Below are 17,923 nucleotides of genomic sequence, written 5' to 3'. Positions count from 1 at the left end.
TCACCCGGGTTTATCAGTGTAAATTATTGCCGCTTTAAAAACAATGGAAAAACTCTCCCAATAATCTCTCACTTTCTGATTCCCTCATCATATTACATTTGGCCCTAGGTACACAAATCATAAACATAGCAATATCTGAGACTGTTCATTATGGCCCCATACATCAGAAATAAATTGCTGCAATGTCCCTATGCTCCGAGAGCCAGGTCTGGGAATCAGGAATAGGGAATATAAAACATTCCAGTTCCCTAATCCCAATCATTATCAATCAGTCTCCAGTCCCTGGGTCGACAGTGTCTAAGTCAACCAACCTACATGTCTATCGTGTTTGGGGCACAGAATCAGCCCAGGGGCGCGGTTAGAAGCTTTATATTTTTATAATTGGCAGAAGGTTGACACAAGCAAAATGTCATGTTTTTTGTTTAGAGCGACTTGGTTCATACTTTAACATCCAAGTGGGCATAGAATATAGCGCCGTATACACTTGTGGACTTTCACCTAAAAGACGTTCAGTTTAATCATCTGAGCAGCTTTCAGCATGAAAGCCGCCCAGTGTGTTCGGTGCAGGGATGGGGACTGAGTTTCCCCATCATAAGGCACCATACATGCTGGGCAATATCGCCCAGTGTGTATGGACCTTTATGGCGAGCACAGTGAGCCATGCGAGGCGATGCGGTACACTTAAACGGTGTCCATGTCGACGTAGACCAGGCATGTCCAAACTATGGCCCTCCAGCTGTTGTGAAAGTACAAGTCCCATCATGCTTTGCCACAGTTTTGCTATTAGGGAATGCTGAAACTATTGCAATGCATGCTGGGATGTGCAGTCTCACAACAGCTGGAGGGCCACAGTTTGGACATGCCTGACATAGACAATAAAAAACTTGAAAAACTTGTGTCAACCTTCTGTCAATGTTGACCTAGGGCATGGGTCCTCAAACTGCTGCCCTCCAGATGTTGTGAAACTACAAATCCCAGCATGCCTTGCCACAGTTTTGCTATAAGGGAGTGTTAAAACTGTGGCAAGGCATGCTGGGATTTGTAGTTTCACAACATCTGGAGGGCCGCAGTTTGAGGACCCATGACCTAGGTTATGTCAACCATTTATAGGTGTTGACCTAGTCACTGTAAACCATTAGTGTTTGACGTAGACATTGTCGACCCACTATACCATAACCTTTCATTTGGGGAATCAAGTTATGGTATAGTGCAATAGGTCGACATGGTCAAAAGGTTGACACAAGCAAAATGTTGTCATGAAAAGGTCAACATGATTTTTTTTCCGATTTTACATACATTACCATGCATATTGATTACAATTGAGAATGATAAAGTGTGACGAGCGAAACGAGACAACCGTCCCAAAGCATGGCGAGCAATGCAAGGACACCCGTTACAATAATTGGGATCCATGTCCAAAGTTGTTGACCTAGTGCATGTCGACCTTTTGTGAAAGTCAACCCAGTGCATGTCAACCTTTTTCCTCTGTCGACCAATAGTGGCCGACCTATTGACTATCTAGATGCAGTCTATCTCATAACAGTCTAGCGCCACACTCATTCCCTGCATACTTACCGACTTTTAAAGTTGCTTCTCTGGGAGAACCCCGCAGAGGAGCCCCAATTCTGCATGTCGGGGGGCGGGGACAAGGCTGACACCACAAAGCCCCGCCCCAATACACACATACTCTGCAATTTGCAGGTCCATGGTCAGGGGCTTTGGGGAGCATGAGGCAGACTTGCTTACCTTCCGTGGGGGCCTGGAGGGGGACCCGATTGTTGGGAGCTTCCTGGCCATTCCATGAGGGTAGGCAAGTATGTTTCTGTGTCTGCCTTCCTCTGAAGAGCAATTATTCCTGAACCGCAGATCATACTTCCCAGTGTTTTCATGAACTAATGCGGGCGACTAATGGGGGACTAAGCATAGTCTGGAGCCATGCAGCATGTTGTGATGCCCTCCTGCATTCTGCAGGAGACTCCCTGAATAGCAGCAATCTCCCTCTCTCCCTCATTAGTCTAGAGATCTCCCTCATGTCACCTAGCCCACATTATGTAGCTGTTACATGTTTGGGGAAAAGGAATGAGAGATAGATACATTTGCATTGACTCATCAGCGCCATTCCCAGCATTGGTGATAAAATACAATGATCCCTCTGGCTACGTGCATGTCTTCTGGCCATTCAGATGGAACCACGTATAGAACACAATAGATGAACAATCCCTGACATGTATCATTGACTTTTCATTAGCAAGTATAGTAGCTCTTACTAACTGCTTTGGGGCTCATGCACACTTGGATATGTTATTTTAGTAGATTCCTTTTAGATGTAGCAGTACACACCCACACTTCTAGGTGCCACGTTCACAATCTCTTTTCACAATCTCTCCATATATGGAACTAGACACGCCCCTTGGGAGGAGCATGAAACGCCCCCTCAATGGGCACTGTGCAAAATTCTACTACCAACTGAACTAGTTTTTAAAAGTAGGCAAGTATGGGTAAATGCATACCTACCAACTTCGGAAGCTCAGCAGGCGGGATGCTGCTGCTGCGCGCCGGAGGTGCCCCGAAATTTCCGGGAGGGGGTGGCCTAATTTGGGGGCATGGCCTATACTCGCGGCTCTTTCGTGAGGCCACGCCCCCATTTTGCCGCTATGGGGGCATGACCCAGAGCCTCTGTGAGCCTTTAGCCATGCCCCCAGCCCTCTGGCTGCGGGAATAGACACTGTGCGCATGCGCACAGCGTTTATTCCCTGCTGCTTAGCAGCTGACAGGGGGGACTCCCAACAGCCCCCCCACACCGCGGGACACTGCCGCCCGCGGGTGGGACAGCGGGACAGGCCCTGACAATCGGGACTGTCCCGATAAAATCGGGACTGTTGGGAGGTATGCAAATGTGAACACTGAAAAATGTATCTGTAGGTTTTATGTATAAATTCTTATACAGACTGTCTGGCACTGCAGAGTTTTATAGCAATAATGAACATGATGATAGAAGCAGGACAGCTTTACTTGCCCTATTTAACAATAATATTTAGACTAAACATTATTTTCATATTCCCAGCTACAATTATAGCATTACATAAAAACACTGATCAAAGATGTTAGAAGGTATATTTTCTATATTTAGTCCAGAGAGGTAAATTTATAGACACATGTAAGCATCTGTTACACATCTACTGACACATTCCAGCATCCACCCATAATTACATTATCTGGACTGTGGACTGTGGGAGAACAATCAGAAAGACATTAAAGAACAGTGTAAACAACCACACAACATTGCTTATGCTCCATTCATATAAGATATAATTGCTCCAACCACCACCCACACACCAATACCGACTTTTTAGAACCTCAGCTAAACGTGTTGAGGTGGTCACTTAATGGTTCAACATCTGCTATTTGCATTAAGTTCAACAAGCATGCCTCTCTCATAGTCATCCTTCATTTTGTGATAGTTATACTAATGGGAGCCCCCAGATACTGGAGCCCCTAGGCAGCTGCCTAAAGTTTTTTCTGGATTTGTGACAAGATTTTGCGCAAACCTTCTGGCTGCTGCCCGTTACACACTAGGGTTTACACCAATAACCCAAACAAACTCAATACAACAAAAACAACATTTGTGTGTTATATTTGTGTGTTTTGGCAGCCCCTTTATTTCTGCCTAAAGATGGCTAGTGTTAGAGCTAGTGTTAGAGCCAGCCCTGTAAATGGACTATTTTCCTGTCAGGGATCTGTTGCACAAGGTACAATGGGGTTATTCTGGTTGATTTTCAAGGCTGCGTATTTGCATCCTTGCGGGCAGGGCCGGTGCCACCACTAGGCAGTTTTAGGCATTTGCCTAGGGTGCCGGCCACTGGAGGGTGGTAATGAGCCGCCGAGGAGAGAAGGAAGAAGCTTCCGAAGTATGGAATTAATCCAAACAGGGAGCAGGTGAGCCGTATGCCCATGGGCGCTGGCACCGGCCCTGCTTGCGGGTCCACCAAACCCTGCCACCCATTCGCAATGGCAATTCCCTCACAGGCCCTCCATAACATCCATTCCAAGCATAGTGGGATCCACCCACATCATTCAATGGTCGGCGACTATCGAATGATGGTGAAAGTGCACACATATAAAAGTTACTTAGAAGTCACTTAACTTACATATGGATGCTCGGAAGGAAGTGGGCAGGCAGCTGACATCCGGTGATGTCAGCTAGCCGCCTCCCCCCCCCACCCCCACACACCCGCGTCATCTGGGCATTTGCAGCGTTCTCATGGGAATGCCCATGAAATGCTGGTAGTTCCCATGTGCAAATGGCCTGGGCCTCTGCACCACGCCCCTCCACTACCCCCACCCGCACACGCGGGTGCGTGCACCCATCAAACACCCTGTTCACCGTGGCTGCACGCACCCAGCTTATGTACATGTGCAGAGATAAATAACCCTGCGCATAGGCTTACCATCGGACCCCTTGCGAACGAAGGGGTCTGAACGAACGGATCTGAATAAGGCCCTACATGTATTCAGCATTTGTTTCTGTTATGGAAACTAAACACTTTAATAAAAAATAAATACTACAAAAATTTCAGCTTATTTTTTATCTTGTAGCAAATCAGACTGCTGTGTTGTAAATTCCTTTACTTCCCCAGTCTGTCTATCATACAGGAAAACAGAACAAACAATAATCGGGGCAAATGTATTAAGCCTGGAGAATTGAAAAAGTGAAAGGTAATAAGGAACCAATCAGCTCCCAACTGCCAAGTTACAGACTGGGTTTGAATAAAATACAGTTGGGAGCTGAATGGCTGCTGCATTATGACCTATCACTTTGTCGCTTCACCAGGTTTAAAACATCTGCCCCAATAATATCATGCTACTGAGTTGTATTTGGCTAACCCTTGCATCAATGATGCAGTAACAATTTCTTTCCTCAGGAAAAGGACAAGTTATATTTCTTTATTTTGCTGTAGAGAAGGCAGCCCATTTATATAGAAGGGGTCAATGTATTATACTTGCACTTTTAGTGTGGGTATACTGCTTCGGGTGCCGGACGGCTCCCCGACAGTCATTACTCCGACGTCGGAATCCCGACTGCTCCCTCGTGGGGGTCCACGACCCCTATAGAGGGAGAATAAAATAGGTGGCGAGCGCAGCTCGCCACCGTGCCCGCAGCCTGGCGAGCGCAGCGAGCCCGCAAGGGGCTTCCTTTGCACTCCCCCCGCTGTGCAGTCGAGATTTCGACGTCGGAGAAATGACTGTCGGAATTCCGACTGTCGGTGTGTCATACCACACCCTACCGCTTCCTGCTTCACTTCTTTACCAAGGCAAAGCAGGAAGCAGTAGTGCTGTATCGTCAACATGGCATGCAGCAGGTGACGTCACTGGCAATATCATTTATCGATATCTATAAATAGTATGTACGGTTAATAGCATTTGCAAGGGACACTGGGAAAATTTAAGGGCTCATTAAGCGAATCGGCTGATATCTACTTCAGCTTTTCAACCACATATGCTGTACTATGGGCCTTATTCTGGTTCGCTCTTAGAGGCAAATTCCTTCTCAAATGGACAAAACCATGTGCACTGCAGGTGGGGCAGATGTAACTTGTGCAGAGATAATTAGATTTGGGTGGGGTTTTTCTGCAAAGTGAGATCTATATTTCAGTCTTAAAATAAAGCGGTCAGTATTTTCCCTGCACAGAAACAAAATAACTCACCCAAATCTAAATCTCTCTGCACATGGTACATCTGCCCCACCTGCAGTGCACATGGTTTTGTCCATTTGAGAAGGAATTTGCTCTAAGAGTGAACCAGAATAAGGCCCTATGCATACCTCCCAACAGTCCTGAATACCGCGGGAATGTCCTGGTTTTCGGGGACATTCCCGCGTCCCTCCCGCGGCCGGCAGTGTCCCACAGCGAGGGGGGGGGGGGCTGTTGGGAGTCCCCCTGTTGGCTGCTGAGCAGCGGGGAATAAACGCTGTGCGCACAGCGTCTATTCCCGCAGCCAGGGGGCTGAGGGCATGGCTAGAGGCTCACAGAGCCTCTGGGTCATGCCCCCATAGCGTTAAAACGCCCCCCGCAATAATCGGCGCGCAGCACTCCTTGGTGTCCAAGAAAGTTGGGAGGTATGCCTACTGTATGTAAGGATGCAGAGAATCATACTTGCTACTTCTGTGGTGTTGTGGTTTAAAATACAGATTAATGCTACAGATATGACAATGTTGCTGGGTGTTTCTTCAACTATAGTATAGTCCTGCAACAAAACCCAGGACTACTGTGGATGACACTACTAAAACGGAAATATGTACATGCCAAATTACATCTAAAGATTGGGGAGAACAGATACAGTACATATGGAAACACCACTTTAGAACTTCTCTCAGCTGTGACTGTATAGTCACATTCAATAAGATTTGTCTCCCCTGATACCAAATGTAGCATTCACGCAAATGGTTGTCACTTTGCATAAAGCTGCGCAGACACATGGGCAGTGGCAAACGCAGGATTTTCAGAAGGGGGTTTCCAGAGGGGTGGAGCAAAACACGGAGATGGACACTTAGGTAACCCAGTATATGCCGGGTCAGTTAAAGTATTATAGATAGACCAAATGTATATAAATATTAATAATAATAATAATAATAATAAAAAAAAATATATATATATACACACATATACACCTGGATCAGTAATTTCCACTAATTACCCCTTTACTGCACAGATGGTGGGAGATGGGGTGGGAGAAGGGGGCATTGGGCTGAATGTTGGGGCCCTGACACATAACTTCCAGGGTGGTAGAGGATGTTTAATATGCAGAGGAGGGGTGTATAGTGGAGTGGGCTTATTATTCATAATTTTCTGGTGGGAGGACAACTTGCTTGACTGCAGATATCTCCAGTTCCCAGTTATAGATTTCTTAGATTTTAATGCTATTAAAAACTAGAGAATCCCACCTACCAAATGGTATTGGGACTAGGGGATCAGAGTTCAGGAGGCAGAGCAATCTGTCAATGATATAAAACTACATACCAGGTGTGTGGAGCTGGAGCAGTAACCAGCTGCTGGAAGGCTGATATCTCTGGTTCTGGGCAGAGTAGAGACAAGCTACTAGTATCCATCAAATGGGGAGAGTCCCAGCTTTTGGAATATACCCTCAGAAAAACTCTAAGTCAGACAGAACCTGAAATATCTGACTGGGAAGAGCAATTAACAGGCTTGGATGGGGACCACTGCTTTGAAGTCAGATATCTCCGGTTCCCAAGGGCCGATTTTTTAAATTCTTATACCCATGGAAAGAGGGGACCCTCAGCTTTCAGGCTAGGGCCCTTAGACTCCTCGGGGGGTTTCTGGGTACTCAGAAACCCCCCCTGCGTGCACTACTGATGGGGGAACAATTTTTAAGATGGGAGTTCTATTTCACATGGGATGTTGCTATGGGCAACCAATCAGAATCTACTTCTTATTTATTTAGCACCTTCTAGAATATAATAGTATCTAATTGGTTGCCCTTAGCAACATCCCATGTGAATTAAAATTCCCATTTTAGTAAATTGACCCCCATGGTGTTGAGTCTGAAATCACAGTTGCAATATACAGTCATAATAGCCACAGTTGTGACCAAAGTAGCACCTACAGTATGTAAAGCTGCATATGGTTAGATGATATCCATTGGCACGGACACTTACAAATGGCCAATCACAAGTAGGGTGGCCAAGTCTCAGCTATTTTTGAAAAACTCTCAATTCCGGGATTCCCAGGATTGGCCCTCAGATGCCATGCCATGCTGGATATTGCTCTAATGGTGTGTACACACGGTCAGATGTGCCTTAAGATGCGATCCACGATCCGATCCGATCGGGATCGGATCGCAAGGCAAATCCGATTTGAAAACAAACACAAATGGATTCTGAGCGCAGATTGTCGGATTATGCACTGCAGCTGTCTCTAATTAAGGGGAATACCGAACCCCTTAGAGATTATAGAAAAAAACACAAAAAGAGAATGGAGGCAGCGCTGTGCAAAATCACTTTCCTTGTTTATTAAAAGGTAACATTAATACTTTAAAAATAAGAAATAAAATAGTATGACTATAAGTCAGCAATATTGCTCAACGTGTTTCTCCGCCTTATCGGGTCTCAGCGGCTTCTTATACCTCCTGAGGAAGCCGCTGAGACCCGATAAGGCGGAGAAACGCGTTGAGGAAAACAGGGACCTTTTGTTTGGCAGCCATTGTTTACAGAGCCGGTGGACTACCTTGGATATGACCGCATTCATTTGGAAAGCACCAGCGGTCGGAGTGTGACACCGGGGTCTGATAGCCCTCTCTCCCCCACCCAGCGCCTGGACTACCATAAGTATACTTAAAAATCTGTTATACCATGTGCACATTGGTGGGACTGGACTGAGCTATTTACTAACCATCCTAAAAACGCCATATAGTGATCACTCTAAACGCTTTTGCATGCATGCAACTAACCATATGATACTAATCAGCTGAAGGGGATTGCTTAGTTTGTGAAATTTTGTGATATTGTTGATGGCTGCTAATATTGCTGACTTATAGTCATACTATTTTATTTCTTATTTTTAAAGTATTAATGTTACCTTTTAATAAACAAGGAAAGTGATTTTGCACAGCGCTGCCTCCATTCTCTTTTTGTGTTTTTTTCCCAAATCCGATTTCAATGCAAGTCTAACTATATAGTGCAGATCTGCACTATATAGTCAAGGCAGGCAAGACTTTCTGCCTTGCGATACGTGAACGCGCATCGGATCGGATCGGGATCGCAAGGGTTAAAACGCTTGTGATCTGCATCCGATTCCGATCCGATGTTGACTATATCGTCAACATCGGAAGGCAAATTGTACTGTGTGTACACACTATAAGATGCACACCCGCATCATCATCATCATTTAAAACAAAGCAATCTGGTCCAGACCAAAAATCTAGCTTCACAGTGTCTTTGTACCAACCTCCATCTATTCCCAAATGTTTGTACAAACCAATAATACACTCTGCCTACATTAAAATGCCCCTGTCGCTCATGGCAATGCCAGGTAACTCTGCATGGTGCCATATGCTAGAGGCCACTGTTCCGGCTATTTATTTTGTTGGTTGTTGTTTTATTATAAATCCATAAAATTCCATTTCAACAAAAATACGCAACATGAGTCAGTTAAAAAAAATCCATGTTTACTAATTATATATTAAGGAATTATATATTATGGAAATTCATTTAGATTCTACCTATAACTATATTATAATTAATAGCTATAGGTAAAGCAAGTGTACTAATAACAAATTGTTAAACTACTTATGATAATATAATACGTGTCATAACATGATGAAGAATTTCAGCAGAATTAAAACCCATCAATCACTGGTGTACTAAATTTAGATTTACATGGAGAAATACATTGTTGGTCACATCTAAAAACCCATCAGAGTGCTCCTGTGCCCGACTAAGGCATCTGGAACTGGCGGTACAGTAGATGGAAAATCTCTGCTCTTTAAGATTTGCAAAGATGACTTTCCAAAAAAAATCTAATATTGAAAAAGTTATCTTATAAAATAAGTGATTTCAGCTGTTTGATTGGTCGGTGTTGTGTTTATAGTGATTTACTTTGTTTACACCTGACTCGTTCTTCCTTGCACCCAGCGCTTTCCCAGAACTCTCTTGTCTAACATGTGAGTACCTGATACCTGTAATACTGTACCATCCCCATCTACTGTATATGTGTATTTCAGTATTCAGCTAAAACAAAGTGTTATGACTAAAGCCCATAGAAAACTGCCAGTGTGACAAACACCTTACTATGATGCTAACAAACATAAAAGTCCATAAATACTGTTTAATGTTATGAGGTTTAATATATTATGGAATGTAATAAAAAAAAGTGTAAACTTGAAATTAAGGCGCGAGACCTATATTACACTGTGCTTGTGTTTTGCTATGTTGTAAAGTTCTGGCTTACCTTGTTCTTATTTGTTGTCTTTTTACCCTTCAGAAGTCACTACACGCCTTTACTTAAAGAGTGTTTCATGTTCCATTAGATCCAGTTTTGTTGGGCGTTCACTTTACTACAGGACTAGTTGGTGCTAGACACACCCACCTGATGCGGAGGTGAAAAGTCCACGCTGTGTACAGTAAAAAGTTCCTTGTACTGACAGGTGATTCAGGGTCAGCCCTACACTCTGCAGCCCTGGTTACACTGCATGTGATGTACAATACATATTATTCTAACATGTGATTTTTATTTGATAGTTGATTGTCAGTAAATTTCATGGGGTGAGATGTGTATAATCAGAGCTCACATTTAGGCCCTTATTCTGATTTGATCGGTGTTTGTGCACTTTCCATGCTCATATTCTCATATGCGCATGTGCAGGGCTTCTGTGCGGGCACATTCTCCAACCAGCACTGATGCTGTGTTGCTCGCACAGGGGGGGAGGCGGGACGGGGTCAGACGGGGGTGGTGGTGGTGCTCCTTTGGCGACCCCATTCAAACGCTGGGTGTTCACATGTTTTCATAACACATCCCCTCGCATGGTTGTGAGGGAATATGGTGACGGGGGGTGTTGAGATTCGGCACCACAATTGCTTGGAAAGCATACATATTTTGCAGCACTTTACAGAAAGTATTTGAACACTCACATCAGTCCTTGCTCCGGAGGAGCTTACAATCTATACAGTGTCGTAACTATAGCTCCGCAGCCCCCGCGGTGGCGGGGGGGGGCGCAGAGAAATTGGGGGCGCCGCCGGGGGGGGCTGCGGGGCTATAGTTACCCGCAGTCTGCGTCTCGCCCGGCTCTCTGTCGGTACCTTCCTGACGTCACGGTCCCGGCCGGCTCCTGCTGCAATGAAAACTGACAATTAGAAAATGGCTGCCCCCATACTGCAGACAGTTTTCTGTCTGCAGTATGGGGGCAGCCATTTTCTAAGAGTCCGTTTTCATTGTAGCAGCAGGAGCCGGCCGGGACTGTGACGTCAGGAAGGTCCCGACAGAGAGCCGGGCGAGACGCAGACCGCGGGTAAGAAGGGGGGGCAGGTTAGGTGCGGCGGGGGGGGCGCCCCCCCACGTGCGGCGGGGGGGCGCTAAATAGTTAGTTACGCCCCTGAATCTATATTCCCTACCACGTGTACATGCACACACATTCATACTAGGGTTAATTTTGTTTTGAGCCAATTAACCTATCAGTATATTTTTGGATGGACAAGACCTTCTATATTCCATGAAGGCATTTGATGAAGTTGTTTGATGTACAGGAAGCTCTAAGTGAATTGGTTATTTATTCAGCAGAATAACAAGTGGAAATGTGATGCCAATTATCTATCTTCTGTCAATGTATGGGAAATACAATATCTGATGATGGTAGCCGCTTTATACTAAATTATTAATCTATGCAACCAATTTAACGGTAACATTTATGTAATTGTAAATACAATGCTGTTGTTAAATGTACACCAAAATGTGTAAACTATAACTTTGTGTGCCACACAGCAACATTTTGAAGGGTCTCCCGAGGCTTCTAGAGAGGTATATCTTGCTGCAGCAATTATTCATTTTATGGCACATTGTAGTGACCCCAGTTCATACTGTACCACATCGAGGACTGTTGAATGTTCAATTGGTGTAGAACAATAGGGCCTGCGAAATGTAAAATGGAGTTGAGGCCAGTTGTAGCACAGAGTTAGTGGTCATGTCAACAAAGGCAATGGTAGAAGTCATGCTTGAGGTGACACCCGTTGCAAGATGTCAGTACAGTACATAGCAGTGGCATAACTAGAAATTTTGCTCCCCCTGCCAAAACAAATAGTGGCGCCCCCACCCCCCCTCCCATTTTTGGTAAAAAAAAGAAACAGGCACCAGTGTACTAATAGAAAGGCGTCACTAGGGGTCTTGATAAGAAACATGAAAATCAAGTGTTTTGGGCCTGCGTCTGTCTTCAGGATACACAACTTGTCCTGAAGATGGGTGTAGACTGAAACACTGTTGACAATAAACACTTTCATGTTTCTTATCAAGACCCGGGATGCGGTCATTTGGTCTACAGCATTATGGTCGACAGTCATTAAGTCGACAGCATTATGTTGACATGGGTCTAGGTCGACATGGGTCTAGGTCGACATGGTTCTAGGTCGAAAGGTCATTAGTTCGGCAGGTGGTTAGTTAGACGGGTCATTAGTTCCACATTGTCTAGGTCGACAGTCAAAAGGTCGACATGGAGTTTTTCACAGTTTTTTTGAGCCAACATGTGCCGACAGGCGGTATTTCATACCCTACCATCCACTAGGGCGTGGTGGGAGAATAAAATAGTGTGCCGAGCGTAGCGAGGCACCATGCCCGACACGGGCACGGTGCACCGCAAAAACTCCATGTCGACCTTTTGACTGTCGACCTAAACAATGTCAAACTAACGACCTGTCGAACTAATGACCTGTCGAACTAATGACCTTTTGACCTAGACCCATGTTGACCTTTTCCCATGTCGACCTAGACCCATGTTGACATTTTCCCATGTCGATATAATGGTGTCTACCTAATATATCATATAAGTATTAGTGACAGGCAGTCTCACTGTGACGACTGTCTGGGACTCTGCTTTTGTGCTGCTCCCTCTCTGGCTTCCCGGCTCCTCTCCACATGTTTCCCCTGCGTGTGACAACGGAGATCCCGGAGGCTGCTGCAGCTCAGCCTGCTTCCCCTCTGTCCCAGACCGCCCATTGGCTAATGTTCACAGCTACCAGGCCTGCCCATTGGCTACTGTGTATAGCTTCAGGGGGGAAATGGGGATTAATCACGTCATGTGTCACTCACCAGGCCAGGCCAGTGGAAGCCAGTGCAACTTCATGCCGCACATGGGCAGCGCTGCTGTGGCTGCCAGACGCCGGCAAGCATCAGACTTCATTCCTCCTCCTGTCAGCTCAGCCAGCGCCTGGGCATCCGCGACCCGCTGTGGCACAGCAGCCAGCAGTCAATGCGCTGGGCGGGTGCCGGCGCCCCCCCCCCCCCCCCGACCCCGCTGGTAATCATTCCCCCAAGCAGCCGCAGGGGCTTCCTGACTGTACCTACGCCACTGGTACATAGAGTTACTAATCTTAAATGGCACAATGTGTCACAATGGCATAGGGTGTGAGAATCATAAAGTGCGAGATTTTCAGAGAGTTTTCCTATTTTTTTAAAGCGGCAATCAATTGCATGGCAAAATCAACCTGGTTTGTCAGTGTAAATGATTGCCACTTTAAAATAAAGGGGAATACTTTCCCAAAATCTCTAATGCTGCTTTCAGACCGCATATCTGGCTTTGACCCTGTATTTGGAAACGTTTCCAAAAACGGGTCTGCCAGATAAAACCCCTTTCACACCGCAGCACTTAAACGGTATATTACCGTTTAAGTGCCGATTTTTTGACACTGGCAGACCCGTTTTTGGAAACTTTCCAAATACAGAGTCAAAGCCAGTGCAGCCTTCAGCCCTCCCCTCCGTGCAGCTCCCCCCCCCCTCGCGCGTGTCGACGCCCCCCGCGCATGTCGACGCCCCCGCGCATGTCGACGCCCCCGCACGTGTCGACCCCCCGCGTGTCGGCGCCCCCCCGTGTCGACTTACCCCGTGCCGGTACCTCCGTTGTGGATCCCGGCACTGCAGCTCAGTATGCTCGGAAAGCACTTATGAAAAAAGTGTCTTCCAGAAAATGGCTGCCCCATAGGAAACCCAGTTTAAAAAAACTGTCTTTCGTAAGGGGGCAGCCATTTTCTGAAAGACACTTTTTTCATAAGTGCTTTCCGAGCATACTGAGCTGCAGTGCCGGGAACCACAACGGAGATACCGGCACGGGGTAAGTCGACACGGGGGGGCGCCGACACGCGCGGGGGGGCGCCGACACGCGCGGGGGGCGTCGACACGCGCGCGGGGGGTGTCGACACGCGCGCGGGGGGGGGCTAAAGTGCTGTGAATACTTAATGAGCGCTCATTAAGTATTCACTGTGCTGAATTTAGGACCCAGCTCATTGGCTGGGTCCTAAATACTGTTTCAGAACCGATTTTGAGCCTAAAATACCGGTTCTGAAACGGGTAGGACCCTGCATTTTAACCGGTTAGAAAAAACGTTTTTTTCTAACCGGTTAAGTGGTCCTGCACCTTTCAGACCGCACACATTACCGTTTTAAAACGGTAAAAAAACGGCAATATACCGTTTTTAAAGTGCGGTCTGAAAGGGGCATTACTTTCTGATTCTCAATCCCTATTACATTTGGCCCATGGTCTAGTGCAGTGTTTCTCAAACTCGGTCCTTAGGACCCCACACAGTTCATGTTTTCCAGATCATCCGACAGGTGCACTCATTACTGACTGACACATTTTAAAAGATCCACAGGTGGAGCTAATTATTTCACTTGATTCTGTGAGGAGACCTGCAAAACATGCACTGTGTGGGGTCCTGAGGACCGACTCTGAGAACCTGTGGTCTAGTGCAATGGTTCCCAAGCTTTATTAAATCACAACACCCTATAGTATCAGCATTTTGTTCACAGCACCTTTATTTACTTATTTACTGAGCAATACAGCTAAAATTATTAAGTGAAGTATATTATGTTTATGTATTATGTCCTTTTATTTCAGTTAGGTGGTGGTGGACAGGGTTATACTTGTATGACCACGTCTTTTATGATTGGCAGTCACCAGCACTGTTTTTTCCTATCACATTGACCATAAAAATTCAATTTGGTGCTGGACCACTAACTCTTGGCACTCCTGCAAGTGTTCTGTGTCACTCCAAGGTGCCACAGCACCCAATTTGGGAACCAGTGGTCTAGAGCAGGCATGTCCAACGTTGGCCCTCCAGATGTTGTGAAACTACACATCCCAGCATGCTTTGCCACAGTTTTGCTATGAGAGAATGCTAAAACTATTGCAAAGCATGCTGGGATGTGTAGTTTCAAAACATCTGGAGGGCCAACGTTGGACATGCCTGGTCTAGAGTATTCAGTACATTGTATTCAACGCACTATAATGGTGAGTAGACTTTAGATTGTTCCTTTCTGTATTTAACACTGTCACCTGTTCTTACCGCTATGTTTTGCACCAATGCCAATGTGTGCAGGAGAGGTTGGTCCTTTGCATCGAGCATATGTTCTCAAACTAGGCCCTCAGGACCCTACAAACTTCTTGTTTTCCAGGTCACCTGTGGATAAAATGTGACAGCTGGTGACACATAGTACTGCTGCTGGGTAATATGGAAAACTTTGGAAAATAGATATATGAAGCAGTGATATGGAAGGAGAAGTCTTCCAGTAGAGAAGCGGCCCATGGCAACCAATCAGCAGCTCTGTATAATTTTACATCATGCAAATTACAGATGTTACTTCAGTGATGATTGGTTACCATGGGCCACTTCTCTGGCTCACTTCTCCTCTCTTATCACTGCTTCATACATCTACCCTAGAGTTTGAAAACCACTGGATTAGAGTAAAACTAACAACCGAAGCATAAAATTGCCACACATGTCACATTTGTGACAATTTTATGTCTGACATTGAACTGCATGCCTTCCCAAATGATCGTTCTGAAGAATCAAAAACAAATATGATCAGAAATGATAGTTTACAGTGGAAAATACCAGATATTGGGGTTTATTTACGAAGATGGAAGATTGGATGTTGCTTATTTATTTAGCACCTTCTAGAACAAAGGTTCTCAAACTCGGTCCTCAGGACCCCACACAGTGCATTTTTTGCAGGTCTCCTCACAGAATCACAAGTGAAATAATTAGCTCCACCTGTGGATCTTTTAAAATGTGTCAATGAGTAATGAATGCACCTGTGCACCTGCCGGGTGACATGGGAACGTGAACTGTGTGGGGTCCTGAGGACCGAGTTTGAGAACCCCTGTTCTAGGAGATAATAGATAGTGGGCCAGATGTACTAAGCTTGAAAAGTGATACAATGGGAACTGAAAAACAGCCAGCCAATCAGCGCCTACCTGCTATATCACAGACTGTGTTTGAAAAATGTCAGACAGAAGCTGATTGGTTGGTTGTTTATCACTCTGCATTTTATCACTTTTGAAGCTCAGTGCATTTGGCACAGTATCTGATTGGTTGCCCAATGTCACTGGGTGTGGATCAGTTGGTCACCAGCAAGTTGTGAGACATTAGGTCGACATGTGTTTAGGTCGACATGCAGGAAGGTCGACATGAGTCTAGCTCGACATGGGTTAGGTCGACAGGGTCATAAGGTCGACAGGGTCATTATGTTGACAGTCAAAATTTCGACATGGGGGTTTTCAGTTTTTTTACCAGAATGCTGATACAGTCGACATGGATACAGGTTAAAGTGCATCGCGTCCCCTTGCTTGCTACGCTCAGCACACTATTTTAATCTTCCACCCTGCCCTAGTGGATGGTAGGGCATGAAATACCGCCTGTCGGCACATGTCGTCTCCAAAAAACCCATGTCGACCTTTTGACTGTCGACCTAATGACCCTGTGGACCTAACACATAAAATGAAGGACTTTCCCTGCGATGATGTGGGAGCAAGCAGCAGTGTTCACTGCTCCTCACCGGGCCATACACACTGGGCAGCTTTGAGCTTAAAGCCGCTCAAACATGCTGTTTTGAGCGGCTTTCATCTCAAAGTTGCCCAATGTGTATGGGTCTTTAGAGGAGAAAGTTGATCTACATGGATACCAGATACACAAGCACAGGGAGCTTATGGTTACTACTGAACTCCGACGCTGGGCTCTGTAGCAGTTCTCCTAATACCACAACAGTGACACACATGATCTGGACAAAAAGGGTGCTAAAGTCAGTATACAATATTTTGCACTGCGAGGTATATAAAACTACTTAGTAACATCTTAAAGCTACAGTGTTTGAAAGCAAGCATTATGGTGTATAAATATGTATAAGCACTACCAATTACTATTTATTCAACAATCTGAAACAAATACTAAAAAAAAAACATCCAGTTCCTATTGTATCCATGCAGAAGAATACATACAGATGACTGGTGGCGGGGATGCTGGCGTTCAGAATGAAGACACCAGCATCCCAATAAAGGGAGGGAATCTCTATAGGTGACAGGCAAGTATACTTACCTTTCCTCTGCCCCCCCCCCCCCCCCCAGCCCTCCCTCCCCACAGCCTTACCATAGCCCTATCTTCTAAGTACCAAACAATAAACCTAATTCATGCAGCCTAACCCTAACCTACTCCCCTCCCCGTAGCCCAGGGGTGGGGAACCTCAGGCCCGGGGGCCGTATGTGGCCCCCGAAGCCGGTCTGTGTGGCCCGCCAACCCGCCCGGTGGCTTTGCCGGGAGTCAAGTACAGGGGAATTCTTGCGAGAGGTCGTTAGTTCTCGTGAGATTCCTCTTAATCAACAGCAGCCGGAGACTGTCAGTCCTATTCAGTGGCAGCCACCGGAGTGTGGGACTCCTGCAGCAGGACAATTTGTAAGAGACATTTTTACATATGGCCCCCGAAGGATTTTTTCCCCATACAAACGGCCCTTGGCACAAAAAAGGTTCCCCATCCCTGCCGTAGCCTAACCCTACCCCCCCCCCCCTAATTATGTCGGCAAGCCAGGCAGTCGGTGCTGGTATCCTCATTGATGTTGGCATCCTCATTGATGCCGGGATACTGCTTGAGATGTCGGTGTTGGTATTGTGGAGGTACGAGAGCCTAACTGGCCATGACTCTCCGTACCTTATCCTTTAGCAGTCTGTGTCACACTAGTCGGGGATTGAGGATCCCACTCTGTCTTAGCACTTGAAGCCGCTTTGCTGGAAGTAATGAAGAATTTAACTGGTCGAATATATAGCCTATTAGTAAACCAATCTAGTGGGGGCTGTTGACAAGTATCCCTAGCAGAGGCGCGTGGTATAACTTGCCAGTGGTCTTCATCAGGAACCCCTGGTTTCGATTTTGATGCGTCTGGCA

The 17,923-nt window shown here is 45.9% G+C and overlaps 1 protein-coding gene across 1 annotated transcript in view; it reads right to left on the bottom strand.

Annotated features, from left to right (window-relative positions):
• TMEM150B (transmembrane protein 150B) overlaps positions 1 to 10,057 on the bottom strand; it is a 54,880-nt gene extending 44,823 nt beyond the window's left edge. Inside the window, exon 1 of the mRNA XM_083161727.1 lies at positions 9,963 to 10,057. The gene's annotated coding sequence lies outside the window, so the exon portion shown is untranslated. The remainder of the gene's footprint in view (positions 1 to 9,962) is intronic.
• Between the last annotated feature and the right edge of the window lie 7,866 nt (positions 10,058 to 17,923).

Source organism: Crinia signifera, chromosome 19 (genome assembly GCF_055691185.1).
Source record: "Crinia signifera chromosome 19, ASM5569118v1, whole genome shotgun sequence".
Classification (NCBI taxonomy): domain Eukaryota; kingdom Metazoa; phylum Chordata; class Amphibia; order Anura; family Myobatrachidae; genus Crinia; species Crinia signifera.
The sequence above is the reverse complement of the archived record's forward strand: the minus strand, read 5'-3'. Positions and strand labels throughout refer to the sequence as shown.